At 37.6% G+C, this 21,733-nt stretch overlaps 1 pseudogene; it reads right to left on the bottom strand.

Moving 5' to 3' along the window:
* Positions 1-13,407: 13,407 nt before the first annotated feature.
* LOC114892724 lies at positions 13,408-13,785 on the bottom strand (annotated as a pseudogene).
* Positions 13,786-21,733: the final 7,948 nt, after the last annotated feature.

Here is a 21,733-nt window from a genome sequence, read left to right as displayed (position 1 = left end):
AGTTTTCAGAAACTTGACACAAGGTCATACAGCTAATTCGTGGTAAGCTAGACTCAAATCTGGATCTGGGATCCTTTTGTCCAAAAATTCAAACTATGTAGATTATACTGAAGTATCAATACATTTTCAGAAGGACAAAAACAGAAAAAAAATCATATTTAAAAATAAAAGGAAAATAATACCTTTAATCACTGAATACAATTTGAGAAATATGAAACACTTCTTATCATCCCTAGCAGTGATTTTGAATTCCCTAAAAATATTTTCCAACATTCATCAGTTACATTTTGTCTATCCTTTTAAGCAGCAGTCTGTGGATTTTAGCATATCTTTGTTAAAAAAGGATTCCAAGCATAAACAGACATTAGAGTGTGAATTCGAGAGAACTAGCTCACGTGCTGAGGGGTGATAGCAAGGCACCAGTGTTCATACGGGTTTCCTTTTCTTTGCCAGTCTGTCTCAGTATGTCTGATGGGAGCATGGAACATATAAATTATATTTTCTTATGAGCTTATGCAATATAAGGACTACTGCTACATGTATAGTGTAAGAATACATCTTCAGCCATGATAATTCCACCGCTAGAAATGCTCTTTCAGTTTATTTGGGAATAAAAAAAAAAAAAATCGACTGAGCATAAATTGAGCTAAAAATATTTACTTAATTAAAGACAAATGAAAACAAAGTACCTTCTACTCTAAAGTGTAGTTTGGAGATGTGTGCAAACAATTGCAAGAAATGTTTCAGATCGTAAAATATGAATACACAAAGCATTGAAAATGAAATTAGAAAGGGAAGTATTCAGTTGCTGTGAGCACGTGGCTGGGATTAGAGCCTGTGGTAACACACAAGGCAGGCAGGATCCTTTGCAGCCATAAACATGAAACAGGATAATGAATTCTGGACACTGACTCCTTGTTTCTTTCCTGTGCTCAGCTTAAAGCCCCATGACTTCTACATGGCTCACTAGACACCCAGAAACATGATTCTCCTGGAAATTAATTCTCGCCCACAGGCAAGAACTTTGCTGGTTGAAGTAGGAACATAACAGGCTCAGAGGGACTTTCATCGTCAGGCATGGCAACAGGAGCAATTGAATCAAGATCTCAGAGCACTCATTCCCTGAGCCTGGATTTTCAGCTTGGGGATGTCCTCTGTGCAAGAATATTTTCTCCAATTGCTTCCATACTATCTCAGACATAGAAATAATCCATTCCAGTAAGTGGAATTAATATATTTCTTCAAAAACTTGCTTGAAGTGACTGCCACTCTGCATGGAGTTCATGCTTTGGCATAAGAACAAAGAAATCAGCCTGGATTGATTTTGTTACTTTATTCATGTAATTATTTGGTGAGGGTAGTGATCAAAAGAGAAGATTTGGGAAAATGCAGAGATGGACTTTGTAAAGGGATAGAAGACATTAGAAAAGCACACATAACAGATGGGAGACCAGTGGGGGTACTAGAAAGAAAGAAAAATACTATTGTTTGGAGGAAGGTCTGTCAGATTAAATAACTAGTACATATTTAGTTAGAGAGGTCATAGGTTATAATTATTTGTTCTGAATGCTTGGAACTATTATGCCTATGTTAATAAAAATGGAATCTAATGAACTCTTGGATTTGGGAAAACATATTTTTCAATAAATTTATTAGCGATGGCTTTATGATAGCCAGGTATAGAAATTAATCCAAAAGAACTTAAACATAAAAGAGAATGTATTGACTCTAGGGGTCAGGTTTCCCATCAAGCCCTGATCTGGTGTTCAAATACCATAGGGTGATGAATTTCACTGTTTACCTCTCAGTTATGCTTTCCTCCTTTTTTTTGGCTTCATCCTCAGGCAGCCTCCCTATACTCGGAGAGGGACAGCTCCAGGTTTACTTTTACACCTATTCTCCAGGTGGAAAAAGTGTGTCTTCCTCAATAATTGCCACAAATTCCTGAAATGATGTCAGGTGGCCTGTGTCACATCTCCAAGCTTGAATAATTCACTGTGTCAAGGAGTGTGGACTCTAAGACTGGCTCTCCAGGATGATGGAGACACCCTTGTCCTCGAAAGTGGAAAGCAATCAATTTCACCAAACCACATGGAACGAAAGAAGGAAAATTGGGGTATGATAGTGGAAGAAAGGAAGGTGAAGCAAGACAAATGAAACAACAGAAAATCAGGTTTTTCAACCTGGAAAGAAGGTTTAAGATATAGGAGAAACGATGGGAAAGTTGTTGAATAATTTTGTTCTTGTGGTCAAAGAATAGAGGTAAGGAAAGAACACTGTTTAAAGTTAACCAACCAGAACAGAGAGCCTGGCTGAGATCAACCTACAGTTTCCTGTCCCAGTTGCCTCAGATGGGAAGTTCCCTTCTGTCGTAGCAGAAGAGTAAAGTGGTTTAGAGCAGCAGTCCCCAACATTTTTGGCACCAGGGACCGGTTTCATGGAAGACAATTTTTCCATGGACTTGGTAGGGGGGGATGGTTCAGGCGGTAATGCGAGTGATGGGGAGCGGTGGGGAGCAATGGGGAGCAATGGAGAGTGGTGGGGAGCGATGGGGAGCGGTGGGGAGCGATGGGGAGCGATGGGGAGCAATGGGGAGCTGTGGGGAGTGATGGGGAGCGGCAGGTGAAGCTTCGCTCGCTCACCCACCACTCACCTCCTGCTGTGCGGCCTGGTTCCTAACAGGCTGTGGACCTGAACCAGTCCACAGCCCAGGGGTTGGGGACCCCTGGTTTAGAGGCATCTTCCTGGGTCCCTAAACAAGCTCCCAAACTTACTAATTCTATGATTTTGAACAAGATCCTTAACATCTCTGTGCCTCACTTTCCTCCTCTGGAAAATGTGTGTACCTCTCTCATGGGGCTGTGGTGAAAAGCAGTTGAAAATATAAAGTATTTAGAAGGGCATGTGGTCCATAGGAGACTTATATCAGTATTAGTCATTCTTGTTTTTATTAACGTAATTATAATAAGAAAAGCCACAGGCAAATGTGAACATATGTATGGGTGACACAACATATGATATTAGAAGTTCATCCTCAGAGGGGATGACAGAAGGGATTCTAGATGAATACAAAGTGTGAGATCACATAGAAAATCACTAAGAGTTACCTGGTTATAGAATTCGCTGGTTTTTTCTCCCTGTTGTATGTTTGTGATCAGACTCAAACCAAATTAGCATCGATTAAATTTTTCTAACTTGTTGCTCTGTGGGCATCACTTCCTGGAAGAAATTTGTAATAGGCGGCCTTTAAGATGGTTCCCAATCCTTCCTACCTCCTGATATGCGTGGCCTTGTGTAATTTCCACCCCTTGGTTGTAGGATGGACTTATTCACTTGCTTCTGATGACTAGAATATGGCAGAATTTGTGTGATGGATGCCACTTCTGAGGTTTGGTTATAAAAAAGCTATGGCTACTGTCTGGGCATGCTGTCTAAATCTCTCTTTCAGGTCACTTTACCTGGGGGTATCTAGCTGCCCTGATGTGAGGCAGCCCTGTCGTGAGGGGCTGACCCCCACCAATAACCACCTGAGTGAAATTGGAAGCAAGTCCCTCCATCTCTAAATGAGCCTTTGTATGAGTCTACAGCTCTGGCTGACAGCTCAACTGTAACCTCATGAGAAACCTTGAGCCAGAGGCACTCAGCTAAAGCCACATCCTGAGCCCTGACCCACAGACACTGTACAATAATAAACATTTATTTACTTAAAACAATACTTAAAACAAAAAATACTGCTTTAAGCTTCTAAGTTTGGGAGTAATTTGTTATACGATGATAGATAACTAATAAATAATTTCTAGACTAAAAACTGTAGGACATAATCATCCAATAGCTTTCATGACTTGGTGTGATTCACTAGTAAATGTGGCAACTTTTTGCCTGAAAGGATCCCCATGGCCCTTACTGTCATCAAAGAGAGATGAACCACCCCAAGTAGAGAGAATGGAGGAAGCTGTCAACTAATTTATGTTAGTATTTAAACAAACACACTTTTACGCACTCCTGATCATAACCTTTAGTAGACCATAATATGTAGGTATATATCATGCCATAGAGAGGAGAGAGAAAGCATATAAAATTATTTTGGGGCCCCAATCTCCATAAGTTCAACCTGGGGATAAGATATATACAGGTAATTCATTAAGTTAAACCATAGTACAATAAATTAAGTGTCAGAATGGTGCACTATGACAGAGTAGTTATTCCACTTAATTTGAAAGATCAAAAATGTACTTTATTTTGATAAACTCAACTTTTTCATGTCTCCTTCCTGCTCAGCAGGAGGGAAATTATTTTTAGACCAACCTGGCAAATTCAATCCAAACCAATAACTTTTATTCTACTCTGGGTAATAAAATAGCAGATTCTCCCAGGAAATAATCAAATCCAAGTAGTCTCATTCCCTCAGTCATTGTTCACAATTCCAAGTTTTCTTTCTGAGCTTCCTCCCCAATTCTCCACACTTTTTTTTTTTTGTCTGAAACAAGGAAAACAGGGAGGAAGGTCATCTGCTGCTGTGGTCGAGGGACCGTGAAGCTGTATGTTTTATTCGATGTCATTTCTCTATGGCTTCTGGCATCTGGTGTTTTCATGTTGCCCTGTATTGCCTCTGGTGCTGAAGGCAAATGGTGCAGGCTACCTTGTAGAACATTTCAGAACTCCTAAGTCCTCAGCTGGGCAGCTGCTGTAGCCCTCCAGTGCAGCGAAGTCTCTATGAAATGCCACAGATTCTCTCTGCTTTCCTGAACTCGTTTGTGTGAGCAGCAAACTGGTTCAAGGGCCAGCTACTGTCCATTGCCTTCTGTGAGCTTATTAGAAATCTTGGAGTCAATGCCATCCCAACTAGGATTCCCATGTGATGGGCAGTTTCTGAGAATGGTAGGGGGTGAGCTATTCTCTCTCTCGTGCTATGCCTCCATTTCTCTCTTTTTTGGACTGCTTACGCTAGGGGAAGTCAGGTGCAATTCTAGGTCCTGTGGTAGTCCTGCGGAAATGTCCATGTGTCCAGGGACTGAGGGAAGACTCAAGTCTACAGTCAGTGAAGGGTGTAGGACCTGCAGGGATCTCCTTCAATCCAAGAGTGCACAATGAACAGAGCCCACCTGAACAAGCTTGGAAATGGACCAAACCCCAGAAGAGACGACAAATCTTTAGTAGAGACTACAGCCCTAGCTGACAGCTCGACTGCCACCTCATGAGACACTTTGACCCAGAGATATACCTAGCTAGGCCATGCTTGGCTTTTTGAACTATAGAAACTATGATAATAAATGTGTGTTTTATAAGTGCCAGGTATTGGAGTAGTTTCTTAAACTGCATAGATAACTAATACATCACGTCACCTGGTGAGTATTGTATATTACTTCTCCCAAGCCCTGGCATCACTGCAGGTCCTGTGTATATCAAGATACAGATTATAAATTGGGACCATGCCCTTTTCTCAGAAACCACCCCCAAACTACAAGGGGGATTCTTTTGTGGTGAAAGTTGTTACAGGGTAACATAATTAAACGTTCTTCTACCCATACCCCTGCACAAAGGAGGAAGAAAAGATAAATTACCAGAGTTTAAGGCTCTCCAGAGGCTGTTCCACAAACATCTGACATCCCTACCCTGCTAATATCCATATTGCCTCCTCATATCTTCTAGTGGTAAATGCTACAAAAACAGCTATACTTCAATAAAATAAAATTTAAAAAATATATATACATACAACAGACACAGAAAACAAGCTTATGGCTACCAAAGGGGAAAGAGGGAAGGGAGGGATAAATTAGGAGTCTGGAATTAACAGATACACACTACTATGTACAAAATAGATAAAAAAAACAAGGATCTACTATATAGCGGAGGGAACCATATTCAATATCTTGTAATAACATATAATGGAAAAGAATGTGAGAAAGAATAATATATAGCTGAATCAATTTGCTGTGGGCCTAAAACATTGTAAATCATCTACTTCGATGAAAAATTAAACTTAAAAATCCCAGCTCTTTTAAGTATAGTGTGTATTTAATAAAGAAAATTATCTTTAAAAAAAACAGCTCTTTTTTACTTGAAACTTGTTGCAGATTGGGAAAACCCTGAAGTAGGAATAAAACTTTCTTAATGTTTAGCAGTTTGAATAAATGTGTCATTATCCTCAGACATGAACACTCTCCCTAGTCATTCATATACTCTGCACATAGTCACCGTGAAGAGACAGACAGTAGTAAGCCAGGAGAGCAGGAGAAGAAACCACCTAATGTTAACTCACGGTATAATGTAGCAGAATTCTCTGAGGAAGAGATCAGTGGAAGCTGGTCCTGTGGATGAGGTGGGATTTGTTCTGAGCCTTAAAGGATTGGAGGATTTGCATAAATAGATTGGAGGTTTAAAATCATTTCAGAAAGTGCAAAAAAACCCCACAAAACCGCACAAAAGGCACTAAGATCAAAATTGCATTTGAAGGGATAGTGAGAAAAGGAAATTTGTAGGAACAGCGTTGTCTGTTAGGCAGCCGAAAGAGAAAGATTTCTATCACACTGGATTACTCAGAGTCTGACCATTATCCGGAGACAAAGAGATGTTTTTGAGTAGAGGAATAAGACAATGAAATTAATGACATAATAAATTGATGAAATGGCAATTGATAACCTAAGAATAAATATTTATTGAGAGTCTTCTATGCATCAGGCATAACACCGAAAGTGCAATGGTAAGCAGAGAGATATAGCTGCTTCCCTCATAGAGTTTACTATCCACGGAGGAAAACCATAATTTTAAAAGTAAATCATATAGTTTGTGCTCAAAGTGCTTGGAAGTTGAAATTCAGTGACACGAGAGGCTATAAGGAGAGAACTTCATGGAGTCAGGCTTTCCTAAAGGTCTTTTCCAAGGAAACTTTTTGTTTTGAGGTAATTACAGATTCACATGCAGTTGTAAGAAATAATACAGATTCCACATATCTGTTGCCCAGGTTTCTTCAACGGTAACACATTGAGTAACCATAGAACAGTATCACGACCAGGGTATGGACATTGATACGGTGAAGATGCAGAGCATTTCCATCATAAGGATTTCTCATGTTGCCTCCTTTAGCCACACCTACTTCCTTCTTGCTCCACCCCCATATTCATCTCTGAACTGCTAATGTGGTCTCCACTTCTAAAATGTTGGCGTTTCAAAAATGCTACATAAATGGAATCATGCAGTGTATAACTGGTGATTGGCCTTTCATATTCTGCATAATTTTGTGCATGTATCAATAGCTTATTCCTTTCTTATGGCCAAATAATTTTTCTTGGTATGGAAGTATTACAGTGTATTTTTTTGTAATAATGTATCTTTTTTTTTTGTGGTACGCGGGCCTCTCACTGTTGTGGCCTCTCCCGTTGTGGAGCACAGGCTCTGGACGCGCAAGCTCAGCGGCCATGGCTCACGGGCCCAGCCGCTCCGTGGCATGTGGGATCTTCCCAGACCAGGGCACGAACCCGTGTCCCCTGCATCGGCAGGCGGACTCTCAACCACTGTGCCACCAGGGAAGCCCAATAATGTATCTTTTTAAAAAAAATATTTATTTATTTGGTTGCACCAGGTCTTAGTTGTGGCAGGTGGGCTCCTCAGCTGCGGCTCACCAGCTCCTTAGTTGTGGCATGCAAACTCTTAGTTGCAGCATACATGTGGGATCTAGTTCCCTGACCAGGGATCGAACCCAGGCTCTCTGCGTTGGGAGCACGGAGTCTTATCCACTGCGCCACCAGGAAGTCCCTACAGTGTATTATTTTTAAGACTGCCAAATCACTTTCTAGAGGGGTTGTATTATTTTACATTCCCTTCAATAATATATGAGTGATCCAGTTTCTCCACATCTTCTGCAACATTTGGCATTGTCATTTTTTAGGTATGTAGAAATAATTCATTGTGGTTATAATTTGCATCTTCCAAGGGGCTGATGATTTTGAACATCTTTTCACGTGCTTATTTGTGATCTGTATATGAAATACATGTTTGTGTCTTTTGTCCATTTTAAATTAGGTTTATTTACTTTATTTTATTTTATAAATTTATTTATTTATTTATATTTTTGGCTGCATTGGGTCTTCGTTGCTGTGCGCGGGGTTTCTCTAGTTGTGGCGAGCGGGGACTACTCTTCGCTGTTGTGTGAAGGCTTCTCTTTGAGGTGGCTTCTCTCATTGCAGAGCACGGGCTCTAGGCACACGGGCTTCATCAGTTGTGGCTCATAGGCTCAGTAGTTATGGCTCACAGGCTCTAGAGCGCAGGCTCAGCAGTGTGGTGCACGGTCTTTGTTGCTCCACGGCATGTGGGATCTTCCCGGACCAGGGATCGAACCCCTGTCCCCTTCATTGGCAGGTGGATTCTTAACCATTGTGCCACCAGGGAAGCCCAGTTTATTTACTTTAATGTGTGTCTTGAGAGTTTTCTTATGTTCCAGATACATGTGGTTTGCAATTTTTTTTCTCCCAGTCCGTATCTTGGCTTTTCAATCTCTTAAAAGGGTCTTTCACAGAGCAAAATATTTAAAATTTTGATAAAGTCTAATGTTAATTCTTCCTTTTATGGATCATGCTTTTAGTGTCAAGTCTAAGAACACTTTGCCTAGCCATAGATACTGAATTTTTTTCCTTTTTTTTTTAAAGTTTAGTAGTTTTACGTTTTCCATTTAAGTCCATGATCCATATTGAGTTGATTTTTGTATCATGTGAGAGACTTAAGTCAAGGTTTATTCTTCCTGCCTGTAGATGTCTAATTACTCCAACACCATTTGTTGAAAAGGCTCTCTTTTTGTTTCTCTGTTTTAATTTTCCTGCCTCCCGTGGTTTTCATGAACATATTTTAGAATACCATTTTGATTTATCTAAAGTGTTTTTGAGTGTATCTCTTTGTATAGCTTTCTTAGTGCTTGCTCTAGGCATTACATTTTATGTACATAACTTATAGTGTTGTGATTTAACCAGTTCAAATATTTTAGTATATTAAATAGTCTTACATTTACGTGAATTTGGAATTATACTGATTTAGAGAATTGTCCTTTTTCATTAATATTATATTTTATGTCTTTTCTTATTTAATTAAATAAGCTTCAAAAAAACCCCAAAACAACAACAACAAAAAGTATACAAACCTCATCTCCCTCTGCATCTCCTTACCTTCCTACATTTATAATATTTATAATTATATTCATAATAATAAATGTATATATTTTGTATATTGTACTTGTATATTTATATTCATTTATATGTTTATATTTAATCAATGTTATTTATCAAATAATATTGATTAAATATAAACAGTTTCTCTATAGACTTTTAGAACCATATCTAAAAGCATTTTAATTGTGGGGTCACCCTTAAAACAATTTCGAAGACTCACGATAAGAATAATATTTTGTATTTAGCCATAATTTTCCTTACTATGTTGTTTTTTTTCCTTTGATGTTCCCAAACTCCTTCTCTTGTTTCTTTTCTGTTTAGAGAGATTTCTTTATCCATTCTTATAGGATAAAGGTCTGCTGGTGAAAGATTCTTTTAATCTACCTACATCTAAGAATGTTTTGATTTTTCCCCTCACTCCTGGAGGATATGCTAACTGGACACTGGACACTGGGCTGCCAGTTCTCTTTCAGACTTGAAAAATGTTAGATCACTTCCTTCTGACTTATATGTTTCCTAATAAAAAGTCCTCTGTCATTCAATTACGTTCCCTCTATAGGTAACATGTCATTTCTTTTTCACTGCTTTCAAGACTTTTTCTTTGTCTTAAGTTTTCAGAAGTTTGACTATGATGTTTTATAAAAGTATAGAATTCCTTGGGTTTTATGCCATTTGGAGTTTGCTCACCTTGAATCTTTAGGTTTATGTCTGTTGCCAAATTTGAGAATTTTTCAGCCTTTATTTTTAAGTGCTTTTTCATCTCTGTGCTCTATCTCCTCTTCTTCCAGAAGTCTGCAATGTATTTTAAAGGGTAAATGGGAAGCGACTCATAAGTTTTAATCAAGGGATTTATATCATTAAGCTTTTAATGAGAAACAAGCCATCCCACAACTTAGTGGGTTCAAACAGGTATTTAATTAGCTCACAACTCCGTGAGTTGGCAGTTTGGGTTGGTCTCAGCAGGGTAGCTTTTTTTCCAGGTCTCAGCTGGTGTTAACCATGCATCTTCAGTTAGCTGCTGTGTTGGCTAGAGGCAGGTGACTGTGGAAAGTCTGCACTGGGATGGCTTGTCTCAAATGTCCCTTGACCTTCCAGCAGACTAAACTGAGCTTTCTCACCTGGTGGTGGAAGTCCTGAATGACCTATGAGAAGCAAGCTCCAATGTGTAACAGCTTTGCAAGACTCTGCTATTGGTATGCTTGCTAATGTCCCATTGGCCAGAGTAAGTCACATAACAATCCCAAATTCAAGGGATGGAAAAATAGATTCCAACTTTCAATGGCAGGGGAAAATTTTTGCAATCCAGTGCAGGGTTATTATAATCTTTTTATTTATTTATTTATTGCGGTACGTGGGCCTCTCACTGTTGTGGCCTCTCCCGTTGCAGAGCACAGGCTCTGGACGCGCAGGCTCAGCGGCCATGGCTCATGGGCCCAGCTGCTCCGCGGCATGTGGGATCTTCCCGGACCGGGGCACAAACCCGTGTGCCCTGCATCAGCAGGCAGACTTTCAACTACTGCGCCACCAGGGAAGGCCTATCATAATCTTTTTAAAAGAGTATTTGATACTTTGAGAGGTATGATTTGCAAGAAGCAAAAGTTAAGGCAGAGAGATCATTTTAAATAGGAAGAGAGAGAAAACTGGAGATTTAAAATATGCTTAAGGGGTAGCATTGACAAGTGATTCATTATGCGTGAGTAGAGCAGAAACGATGTGTCATGCATCACTATTAGGTTCCTGTCTTGAGCAATTTGATGAATAGTAGTGACATTTATTGAATTGGGAACCCTAGAAGTGGCAAGATAAAGACAAGGGTAATGAGTTCAGTTTGGGATAAATTTTATTTGAGGTACAGAAAGGCATCCAAGTGGAAATACTGACTACATTTTTCACCAGGGTTTAAGAAGAGAGGTCTGGATGGAAAGAAAATGATCTGTAAGCTATCATCTTATTGACCATACATGGCTTTGGTCATAGAAGTGGGTGAGTTAAATGTTAATATTCATAAGAGTTCTATGGTTCTGAAAATAAGAAAAATGGAACAAGTGCAGGATACTATTGAGTTCAACAGTCTTTAGCAGTAGTCAGAAGGATATTTTATTTTACTCTTTTATTAAGCACACATATCTTTAGTATTTGTTTAAAAGACTTGAGTATATTTGTCAAAAGACAAATAAGTGCAAAATCCAATCTTAGTTATCACCCATGGTGGAAGCTACAGACTGACTTCCATGAGGGAAGGGTCAGGTGATTATATATGTGTAACAAGGAGTCAGAGCTGTATGATCATAGGATCATATCCCTCATGGTATTATGTAATTATTAATATAACAACTCCAAATAGAGTCTAGTCTGTCTGATCAGGGTTGCTAACAAGAATTCACTCAGTAAAATAATAATAGACAAAATTCAAAAATATTTGGGATGATATATGACTTAGTTTCAACTATGAGAATTGAACTGGATTTCTGAAGTCCAGAGATCATGACCAGCCAAAATGTCTGGCCATATGTCACCTCTGTCTCGTGTGCATATTTCTTAGTGTGTTTATGCATCTTTCAGCTCTAGGTGGAATTAGAATAAAGTACAGAGAATTTTTTTTTTTTTTGCGGTACACGGGCCTCTCACTGTTCTGGCCTCTCCTGTTGCGGAGCACAGGCTCCGGACGCGCAGGCTCAGCGGCCATGGCTCACGGGCCCAACCGCTCTGCGGCATGTGGGATCTTCCCGGACCGGGGCACGAACCCGTGTCCCCTGCATCGGCAGGCGGACTCTCAACCACTGCGCCACCAGGGAAGCCCCCAGAGATATTTTTAAGAAAAGTAAATTAAGATATTTTTATCTTGGGATGGAATCTATACATCAGTTTTTGTATATGTGAAATTTAATAAAATTTGGCAAGTTTGAGTGACAGCCTCGTAAACCCAGTTTAAAACGTTATTGAGTAATTGATTCAGAATGGTGATGTAAGCTGAAATCGTGCTGTTTATGTACAGTATGTTATGAACATTTATACAAACTTCAACTGTAACATATTTATAAGTTAATTTCTTGGATTTATAAAAATCCCTAATACTTGAGAAGGCTTTTTCTCAGAAAATTGAAATGCTTATAATGAATCTAAAATATATTTTATTTATAAATTCTGTTTAAAATATTTGAAGTAGTATTCAAAGTCCCTTTATAAAGATTATGGTTTTTCTAGACTTATACATTAAATAGAATTTGGTAACTGAACCTGACAAGGGTTTTGAATTTGTAACTTCAGAAAGTTAAATTTAAAATAAATCATAAGACTCTGTGAAGTCTTTCTTATATACAAAATCTACCCTGAACTCAAAACAAGAAGGAACTAAGTTAGAAGACTGTTGCATGAAATGAAATCTGTTACGTAGAGGCACAGGAAGAGGGGACACTGGAGGGGTAGAAGAATGGGAACTGAAATGATGCAAGTACAATACTAGAATCAGAATAAGATGCTGGGAGTCTTGAGATGGAATGAACCTTGGGTTGTACAGTGTCTTATTAAGGTTAATGATTAATACAAAGTTCAAGAATGTCCAAAATTCAGAGCTAGTGAACAGCAAGGCAAGGAGTTGATCCTCCCTACGCTCCCACTAGACCATTTGCAACAAACTCCCCTTCAGTTCTTTTACTCCCTTCATCTCCAATCTTGCATAATGACAGACGGACAAAACGAGTTGTAAGAACCAGCCTGTCCACATTGGTTGGTGTGTTATAGGTGAATGGGTGTTCAGAGCAAACCATGGGCTCATGAGAGCTAATTTTCAACCTCCCCACTCAAGTGAAGCAGCCTCATTGTTTTATCCGTTCCTTTCCCCAGAATTGGAAAGATACACTAGGTGTCCTCCTTGCTTCATACTCTCTCATATACCATAATCCTCTAGGAATGTTTCGACTTCTACATGCCTTTGAGGCTAATGGTATAAGACTATAACCTTTCCTTTTTCTTTGTTCTCAACCACTGATGTTTTAATTACTCTTTCTGCATTAATTTTTAAAGACAAAATAGCACGTGACTGGTAATCTTTCTCTTCTCACTAGGCTCTTCTGCTATTTTGGGTGACTTCTGTTTTACCAATATCCTGATCCTCAATTTCTTGACAGTTTCATATACATGGAGTGTTTTTCCCATTCCAGTTCAGCCATTTACTCCCATAACCCCATCCTGAACCTTATTCCTTGAGTCATCTCTGCTTCTTTTTTTTTGGTTCTATAACTTTATTGGACAATCAGCAGTTAATTCTCATCCACACTGTCTGTAGATTTTTGAAAGTAGGGACAGGTACATAGGTAACCAACATATAGAGCTTGTTTGGCGAACCTACATCTTCATTACACTTTCTGGACAACTGCACACAGATATGGTATGGGACATTCCTTATTCCTTTGGCCCAGACAGCTTCCTTGAGCCTGGTGTCAATGTGTAAATCTGGAGTTCCCATCTGCTTCATGGCAAATTTCCAGATTATTTTGAGTGCCCGAGGGGCACACTTCTTGAAACCCACTCCTTGGATGTGCTTGTGAATGTTGATAGCATATTCTTTGGTCACCACCTCATTGATGGTGGACCGACCCTTCTTCTCGCCACCCTTCTTTGCGGGAGACATCCTGCCATGCCAGGGTTGGAAAAGAAGAGAGAAAGGGATTGTGGGAGGATCTTCTCTGCTTCTGATATCATATAGGCAGGATCACAGAGATGACCACAGCCTCCTATCCTTCCATCCTTCCAAATAGCCATCAAATCTATTGGGTGGACCAAAATGTTCATTTGTTTTTTTCCCGTAAGATGGCTCTAGTAGCACTTAGTTATCTTTAACTTTATTTGAAACAATTTTGTTAGATTTTATGTGACAGCTGTCATATCAGCATGCATTTAAAAAAAGACTTATCAAAATTGGTGAATTTTTATGTAGCCATTTTAATATCGAAGATGGAAGAAGAAAAGCAACATTTCTGGCATATTATGCTTTATTATTACAAGAAAGGTAAAAACGCAACTGAAACACAAAAAGAGATTCGTGCACTGTATGGAGAAGGTGCTTTGATGGATCGAACATGTCAAAGTGGTTTGGAAGTTTCATGCTGGAGATTTCTCGCTGGACAATTCTCCATGGTCAGGTAGACCAGTTGAAGTTGATAGCAATCAAATGGAGACATTAATTGAGATCAATCAATGTTATAACATGCAGGAGATAGCCAACATACTCAAAATGTCTAAATCAAGCATTGAAAATCATTGGAACCAGCTCGGTTATGTTAATCACTTTGATGTTTGGGTTCCACGTAAGTTAAGTGAAGAAAAACCTTCTTGACCATATTTCCACATCTGATTCTCTACTGAAACGTACTGAAACGTTTGGATTATTCCATTTTTAAAACAAATTGTGATGGGCTATGAAAAGTGGATACTGTACAACAATGTGAAATGGAAGAGATCATGGGGCAAGCAAAATGAACCACCGTCAACCACACCAAAGGCCAGTCTTCATCCAAAGAAGGTGATGTTGTGCCTATGGTGGGATTAGAAGGGAGTCCCCTATTATAAGCTCCTTCTGGAAAACCAAACGATTAATTTCAACAATTACTGCTCCCAATTAGACCAATTGAAAGTGGCACTTGATGAAAAGTGTCCAGAATTAGTCAACAGAAAATGCATAACCTTCCATCAGGATAACGCAAATCCACATGTTTCTTTGACGACCAGGCAAAAACTATTACAGCTTGTCTGGGAAGTTCTGATTCACCTGCCGTATTCACCAGACATTTCACCTTTGGATTTCTATTTCTTTCAGTCTTTACAAAATTCTCCTAATGGAAAAAATTTCAATTCCTTGGAAGACTGTAAAAGGCACCAGAACAGTTCTTTGCTCAAAAAGATAAAAAGTTTTGGGAAGATGGAATTATGAAGTTGCCTGAAAAATGGCAGAAGATAGATAGTGGAACAAAAGGGTGAATACGTTGTTCAATAAAGTTCTTGGTGAAAAAGAAAAATGTGTCTTTTATTTTTACTTAAAAAACTGAAGGCACTTTTTGGCCCACCCAATGTTTCTCTCCATTCCTAGCATCACTACCCATTCCTCCCCCATCCCATCCTCATCCCTTTTCTGGATTATTGCTTCCACCTCTTACCTGATCTTGCCGACTCTGTTTTGTAATTCATCCCTGTCTGTTCCCTGTCTTCAGTGTTCCCTCTTTATAAAATTCAAATTTTTGATAGGTTACTGCCCTTAGGATATTGTCCAAACTCTTGGACATATGTATTTTATTTGAGCCCATTTCTTTTTTTGCACTTCAACTCTTACCCCAACTTCAACCCACTTCTACAATAACACCCCACATCCATCTCTCCACTCCACAAGATGGAAATTCATTGAGTTCTCCTGAGATTCCATATATTCTTACCTCTAAGTCTTCAAGTATGTTGTTTTCTGCCTGAACTTTCAATCTCACACCTACCTATAAGTTTCACTCCCACCACTCACTTTATCTAGTTCTTTCCTATACATTTGTAGGTCTTACCTTAAATTTTACTTACTTTATAAAGTTTTCCCTAAATTTCCCCTGGCCAGGCAGCCCTTGGATGCCCCTACACCTTGTATGTAGTGCCCCTATTTTCATGTTACTAAAGCATTCTCTACTTCCTAATCAGATAATTTATTATACTTTACAATCATTACTTTATTCTTTGTAAGTTCTTTGATCAATACATATTGGGAGATGTTAAAAGTTGGACTTTACTAAACATCTCTTTTCTTTACTGTTTATATGAAATGGTCTGAGGAATAAGGCAGTATTATATTTTAGAAATATTTCCCAGTTTAGGCTAGCATTGTTTCTTTTCTTTTTTCTTTTTCTTTTTGGCTGTGCCACGTGTCTTGTGGGATCTTAGTTCCCCAACCAGGGATTGAACCCGGGCCCTCGACATTGAAAGCACAGAGTCCTAACCACTGGACCACCAGGGAATTCCGCATTGTTTCTTTTCTTGATGAAAAATATTACACTGTAAAAAGGTGTAAATATTTTGAAGGAATATTTCAAAATATTGAAGGAAATGGGAACCGAAGATTCTCTGATAATTATGAGATCTTAATATCTGGTGTTTCATAAGGCTCCCTTTGTAGTACTTGCATTAATGTATTGAACTTAGCTGGACCTATATTAATAAAAACTAACATTTATTAATCATTATATACTAATCACCATGGCACTTTGCATGCATTTGCTCATTTGCTTCTTCATACCTTATTAAAAAATAGGCATTATTCCTATTATCACAATCTAAGAAATAAAGAAAGCAAAGCTGATAAACCTTAAGTAACTTGCCTAAGGTTTACAGTTTCTCTAAGTGGGGAAATCCAAGTACACACTCAGGTTGTTAGGTGCCAGGGTCTGCCCTCTGAAAGAAACAAATGTTTTAGCAAAAAAGTAAACTCAGTATAGGGGAGAAACAGTGTGATGTTAAGAAATCAACTTTTGAAATAGAAACAAGACCCTTATTTACTATTTCTCAAACTAGTTTCTATTTTTGAATCTATTTATTTATGATCACCTGACTAGCTCATACTACCTGTCCTGTTGGACATAATTAGATACTTTTATTTTATATTGACACTCATGATAGAGACATAAAATGATTGATCTAGGGAATGAAAACTGAAGGTACTGTTTGCCACTCTCATTATCTACTAAAAAGTAACCAAGTATCTTGTGGAAAATGCACTTAATGAGGAAATATCATATGGCCTACCATGGCAACAAAATCAAGCACATTGCCAAGAGCATGTTCAAGAACTATGGGTTGTATAGTCCCACATCCTTAATTAAGAGCCCTTTCCTATAAATTCCCTGAAGTATAGTCTAGTTTACTAATAGCTACAAATATCCTTGTCACAAAAATGACTTCTTTTGCACTAAATATCACATATACCAGGAGAGTGAGCATGACAATAGCATAGTAAAACTGATTTCTCTAAATTCTGGGTTATTACACTAAGTTCTCAATATTTTGTAATAACCTATATGGGAAAAGAATCTGAAAAAGAGTGGTATGTGTATATGTATAACTGAATCACTTTGCTGTACACCTGAAACTAACACAACATGTAAAGCAACTATACTCCAATATAAAATAAAAATTGAAAAAAAAATAAAAGCTAAGTTCACATAGCCAGGAACAAAACTCATATGAGGGATGTTTACATAGTATATGATTGGGATTTGAAGGATGAGTTCTCAGGCTGGGAGGAAGAAGTAAGAAATGGCAACAGAGGTAATGAATTTCCCATTTTAAGACAAGGATAGGTCTCTGCATTTCTATTCCCTCCCTTCCTTCTCTCCTTCCTTCCTTCCATCCGTCCTTCCCTCTGCTTTATATTAGGGATTCAAATGTATGAATTCAGGGGAGAAACATGTATTTTACTCAAAGAGATACAAACCCTGTCAGAAGTGCTGGAACCCACCACTCATTTTAGACAGCAAATTTGAAAATCATCTACTCATTCCAATCTGTTTATTTAAAAACAAACACATTAAGAAATAAGATATGTGAAAGATTATTATCCATTTTATGTTAATACTTTTTACATTATTTTTATATTTAGAAAAAACCTCTCTTAAAATGAAAAGGATATTATTCTAAATTATAATTCAATTTTTTACACAAATCATGAAACAGCATCAAGAAATTTAAAATAAAAAACAAAACCAATTTTTACTATCTTCTATTTGTATGAATTTTGGTAATTTCCTTATTTTCTGGGACTTAAATTTCTCACCCACAAAGTAAGGACACTGATATCTCTCCTATTTCACAAAGATTGAGAATCAAATTTGAGAAGGCACTTTGTAAAGGCTAAAGGATTATGAACATGTTTGTAATTATAATGGTGTTGTCTATTATTTTCCCAGCTAAGCCTTAGTAGTAGTTGCAATTACTAAATCAGTATTCATGTAGATAATATCATTCAGAATGCTCTAGAGATCTCTTAATGAGATTATATAAAAGCAAATATTTTATCCAGTATTGGAATGCATCACTTTTGAAAGTTAATGGATCAATCGCCTAATAGGAACAATAACTATAATGGTTTACAACAGAAAGTGGAAATATCTCTTTCAACTGCCATTCTAAAGGGAGTTAGGTGGGAGGGAAACAATTATGCAGAGTGGTTAACAGTGCTCAGAATTATAAAATGTGCCCTGGAATCTTAATAAGTTCAAGTAGACAGATGCACTCATCAAGACTAAGAGAAATGCTTTTCCCACTGGTATTTTAAACTTTTTTTAAAAATCTGGATTCTTTACCTTAAAGCTTTTTATTTCTTTCAGAATAGATTGCTTAAAACTGTCACTTAGCATCTTTGAAATTAAGTCATTTATAGTTATTTTCTTTTCTAATCTGTTACTGAAACCGTTTCACAGAGGACAGATCTATATGATTTAAGCTATTTATTTGTATTTTTCCTTTCCTCCCAGGGACTTTTTCAAGGAGTACAATTCCTATGAGAAGATTCTTGAAATAATATACTTTTTTCAATTCTGCGGTCAAACTTTATGGGACATCCTGATTGCCATGCACATTTCTTGGAGATTCACCAGTGCATATCAGCATATTAATAGCTGTGTATCTTTTTGTTGTAGGACAACATACTTAACTATTTAAGCCAGTGTTTTTTAAATTCCTTTGGCCATTGGTAAAGCAAAAGCTCCTCTGTAGTAAGGCTGCCTAAGCTGGATCCCAGGCCTGCCATTGATCTATCTGAGCCTAAATTTCCTCACCTGTAAAACATGGATTATAAGATGCATGGGTCACAGGATTTTTGTAAGGATTACCTGAGGTGACATTTGTAAAGTGCTTAGAACATTGCCTGACATGACTGTGCAAGTGTTTATTAAAAAGAGTATCAGCTTTCCTTTCATGCCTTATCTTTTTCAGAGCGCTGCTACTTGAGGGATTATGTAGCTGTAGGAGTCGGGCAGGGGGTATGGAATCTAATTTTAATAGCCCCCAAGATTGTAGGCTTCTTGAGGATCAGAGAAGTTAAATAATTTGCTCAGGGCATAGTGGTGGAGATTCAAACCCAGACAATTTTTGGTCCTGGTCCTTATATGAAACTACTGCATTAAATGCATCTCTGAGGGATAAACAGCAGATTATTCTTTCGTGTAACTTATCTCTTAGAAATGTTTGTTCCAAGTAAACCTTTATTTCCTAACACACATAAAGGATATGGGGCAAATAGGACCAGAAGAATTTTGCTGTCCTTTCAAAACTGGTTCAATTACTCAACAATTTTGGCTGTCTTTGTCACTTAAGTAAAAGATGAGAATCAAAATATGAAGAATAAAAGGATTTCAACCAAAATCTATCCAAATCCTAACCAAAGTAAAAATAATTAGAAAGGAATATGACACATTGACACAGGACAAGATGGTGGCAGAGAGAGGAGAAAGTACATCAAAATAATTTCACGATATTTTAGTTAGCAAGCAAGGAAGAATGAATGTAAATCAATCTCCCGTGTTTCTTTTCATGCCCTTTTGGTAGTTTAAAAATTATTAGAGAAATGTATTTACCATTTCAAGTCACCCTGGCTCTTTCTAGTTAAATTTCTGTGATAGTTCCAATTTTCTACCTTCCTGCTTATAAGATTCTTTTTGATCAATGCATTACAAAAATCTTGTGACATTATTAAAAAGAAAAATGCCTGGAGTTCTCCTTATTAAAATGACATGGTTAATCTATCTTTTAAGCATACCTACTTGGTTTGCTTGCACAGTGTACGTTAAGTATTTGTTTTCTACTTTGCATTGGGCTGAAGGGTTAAACGGCCATGTATTTCTTCAACTCTGTTCCAACATTCTTTATAAACTTGCAGAGGAATTGTATGTAAGACTTGGTGGAAAAAGAATTAGCATATAAAATAATTAGAGCAAAATAATTTGGAAAAACCAATCAAATACCAACATATGTGATAGATCACTAGGAAGGAAAGAAAGAACTGATAGATCTGGGTTGATTTCATTGATAAAGGGTATCTGCCATTTTGCACATCAAGGGTTAGGAGAACCAGGGACTGAATTAAGTTTCATGATGTGAATGGGTACATTTGGATCTGGTCAGATTATGGAGGTCATCTAAGGATTGTCTAAGGTGTTTGTAATGTGATGGACTGCTTTACTGCCAGTACTTTGTCCCCCAGAATGTTGAGGTAGAGACCTGCTGTCAGATGCTGTGCAGTGGGCTTCCTTTACTGAGTAGAGGGATGAACCAAATCAGCCTCCACATTGCTCTTCTTATAAGACATGTCTCATTACGTAATCTGCCTTTCCTATTCATGTTCTACACTACACCAGTATCTCCCAAATTTTTTATCAAGAACGTGTGTATTAGACACATTAATGCATATTTTGTAAAAAAAAAAATTTACCCAGATTGCTAAGTTTTCTGACCTTAGGAATATGCTTTGTCATTAAAAATGCTGTAGGATTGAGTAGTCTAAGAGAACTTTAAGGCCTTTAGAACTTAAAGAACTAAGACCCTTTAAGGATTTCAAAGGGTCTGACAATAGCAAATTTTTACAAATCAAAGAGTTTTTGAATTATATTATTCAATAGATACAAATAAAAACACTTCAAGTCAGTATTCTGCATGTGCTATCTGCATGACACTGAATTACCTCATACTCGTAAAGGATAAATGTATTTGTCAATTTTAATATAAAATTTGGCATTTTAGATATGTGCTTATCTTTCTAAACTTTGCATATGCCAATTAAATAATTCTTAAGATACAGAAAAAAATTAGAAAACAGTTTAATTTATTTCATAATTATTGACTATCCTTTATATGGTACTTTGGTGATCAGCTGTATTAGGGGTTAATCCAATTAGTGTAAATATGCTTTATTATGCAAACAGAAGTTTGAATATGGCTTTTCTGCCTTTGAAAAAAGTGTTTATTCTGTTTTTACAAAGAATTATTCCAATAAATGAAGATAGTATTGCAGAGTAGTATGAACTCTCTGGGGAGTCTCTCTGGGGAGAGGCTAAATGAATTGCTATTCTAGTTCTCTTTCTAAATGGCTGTGTGACCGTGGGTAAAATTTCAGTGGAGTAGCAATGCAGTAGAGAGGTTCAAAGCATAAACATTGGAGCTCCATGGACTAAGTTGGAAGCACAGTTCTACCACTGATGAGCTCTATGATCTTTGGCAAGTTATTTCACCTCTCCATGTCTCAGTTTCTTGATCTGTTAAAGGGATATTAAAATAGTACTCAACTTGTACGTAGAACAGTTACTGGCACATGGTACGCACTACTTAACTCTGCTTTAATTATTAATTACTCTGGGCTTCAATATCTTCAGCTGATGGAGTTAGACTAGATGATTCTCAATGTATTTTGTTTCTAACATCCCAGGGTTTTGTGCACTAGATTATCAACAAAGAAATTGAAACATATCTGTCTTTATGCCCATGAAGAAGCTATATAACATAGTAAGAAATATGCTAAAATTGTATTCAAGAAGCATGCAATGGGATACAGAAATCCTATT

The sequence above is a fragment of the Monodon monoceros genome, unplaced genomic scaffold (genome assembly GCF_005190385.1).
Source record: "Monodon monoceros isolate NGI ecotype Baffin Bay Population unplaced genomic scaffold, NGI_Narwhal_1 Super_Scaffold_1, whole genome shotgun sequence".
Classification (NCBI taxonomy): Eukaryota; Metazoa; Chordata; class Mammalia; order Artiodactyla; family Monodontidae; genus Monodon; species Monodon monoceros.
The sequence above is the reverse complement of the archived record's forward strand: the minus strand, read 5'-3'. Positions and strand labels throughout refer to the sequence as shown.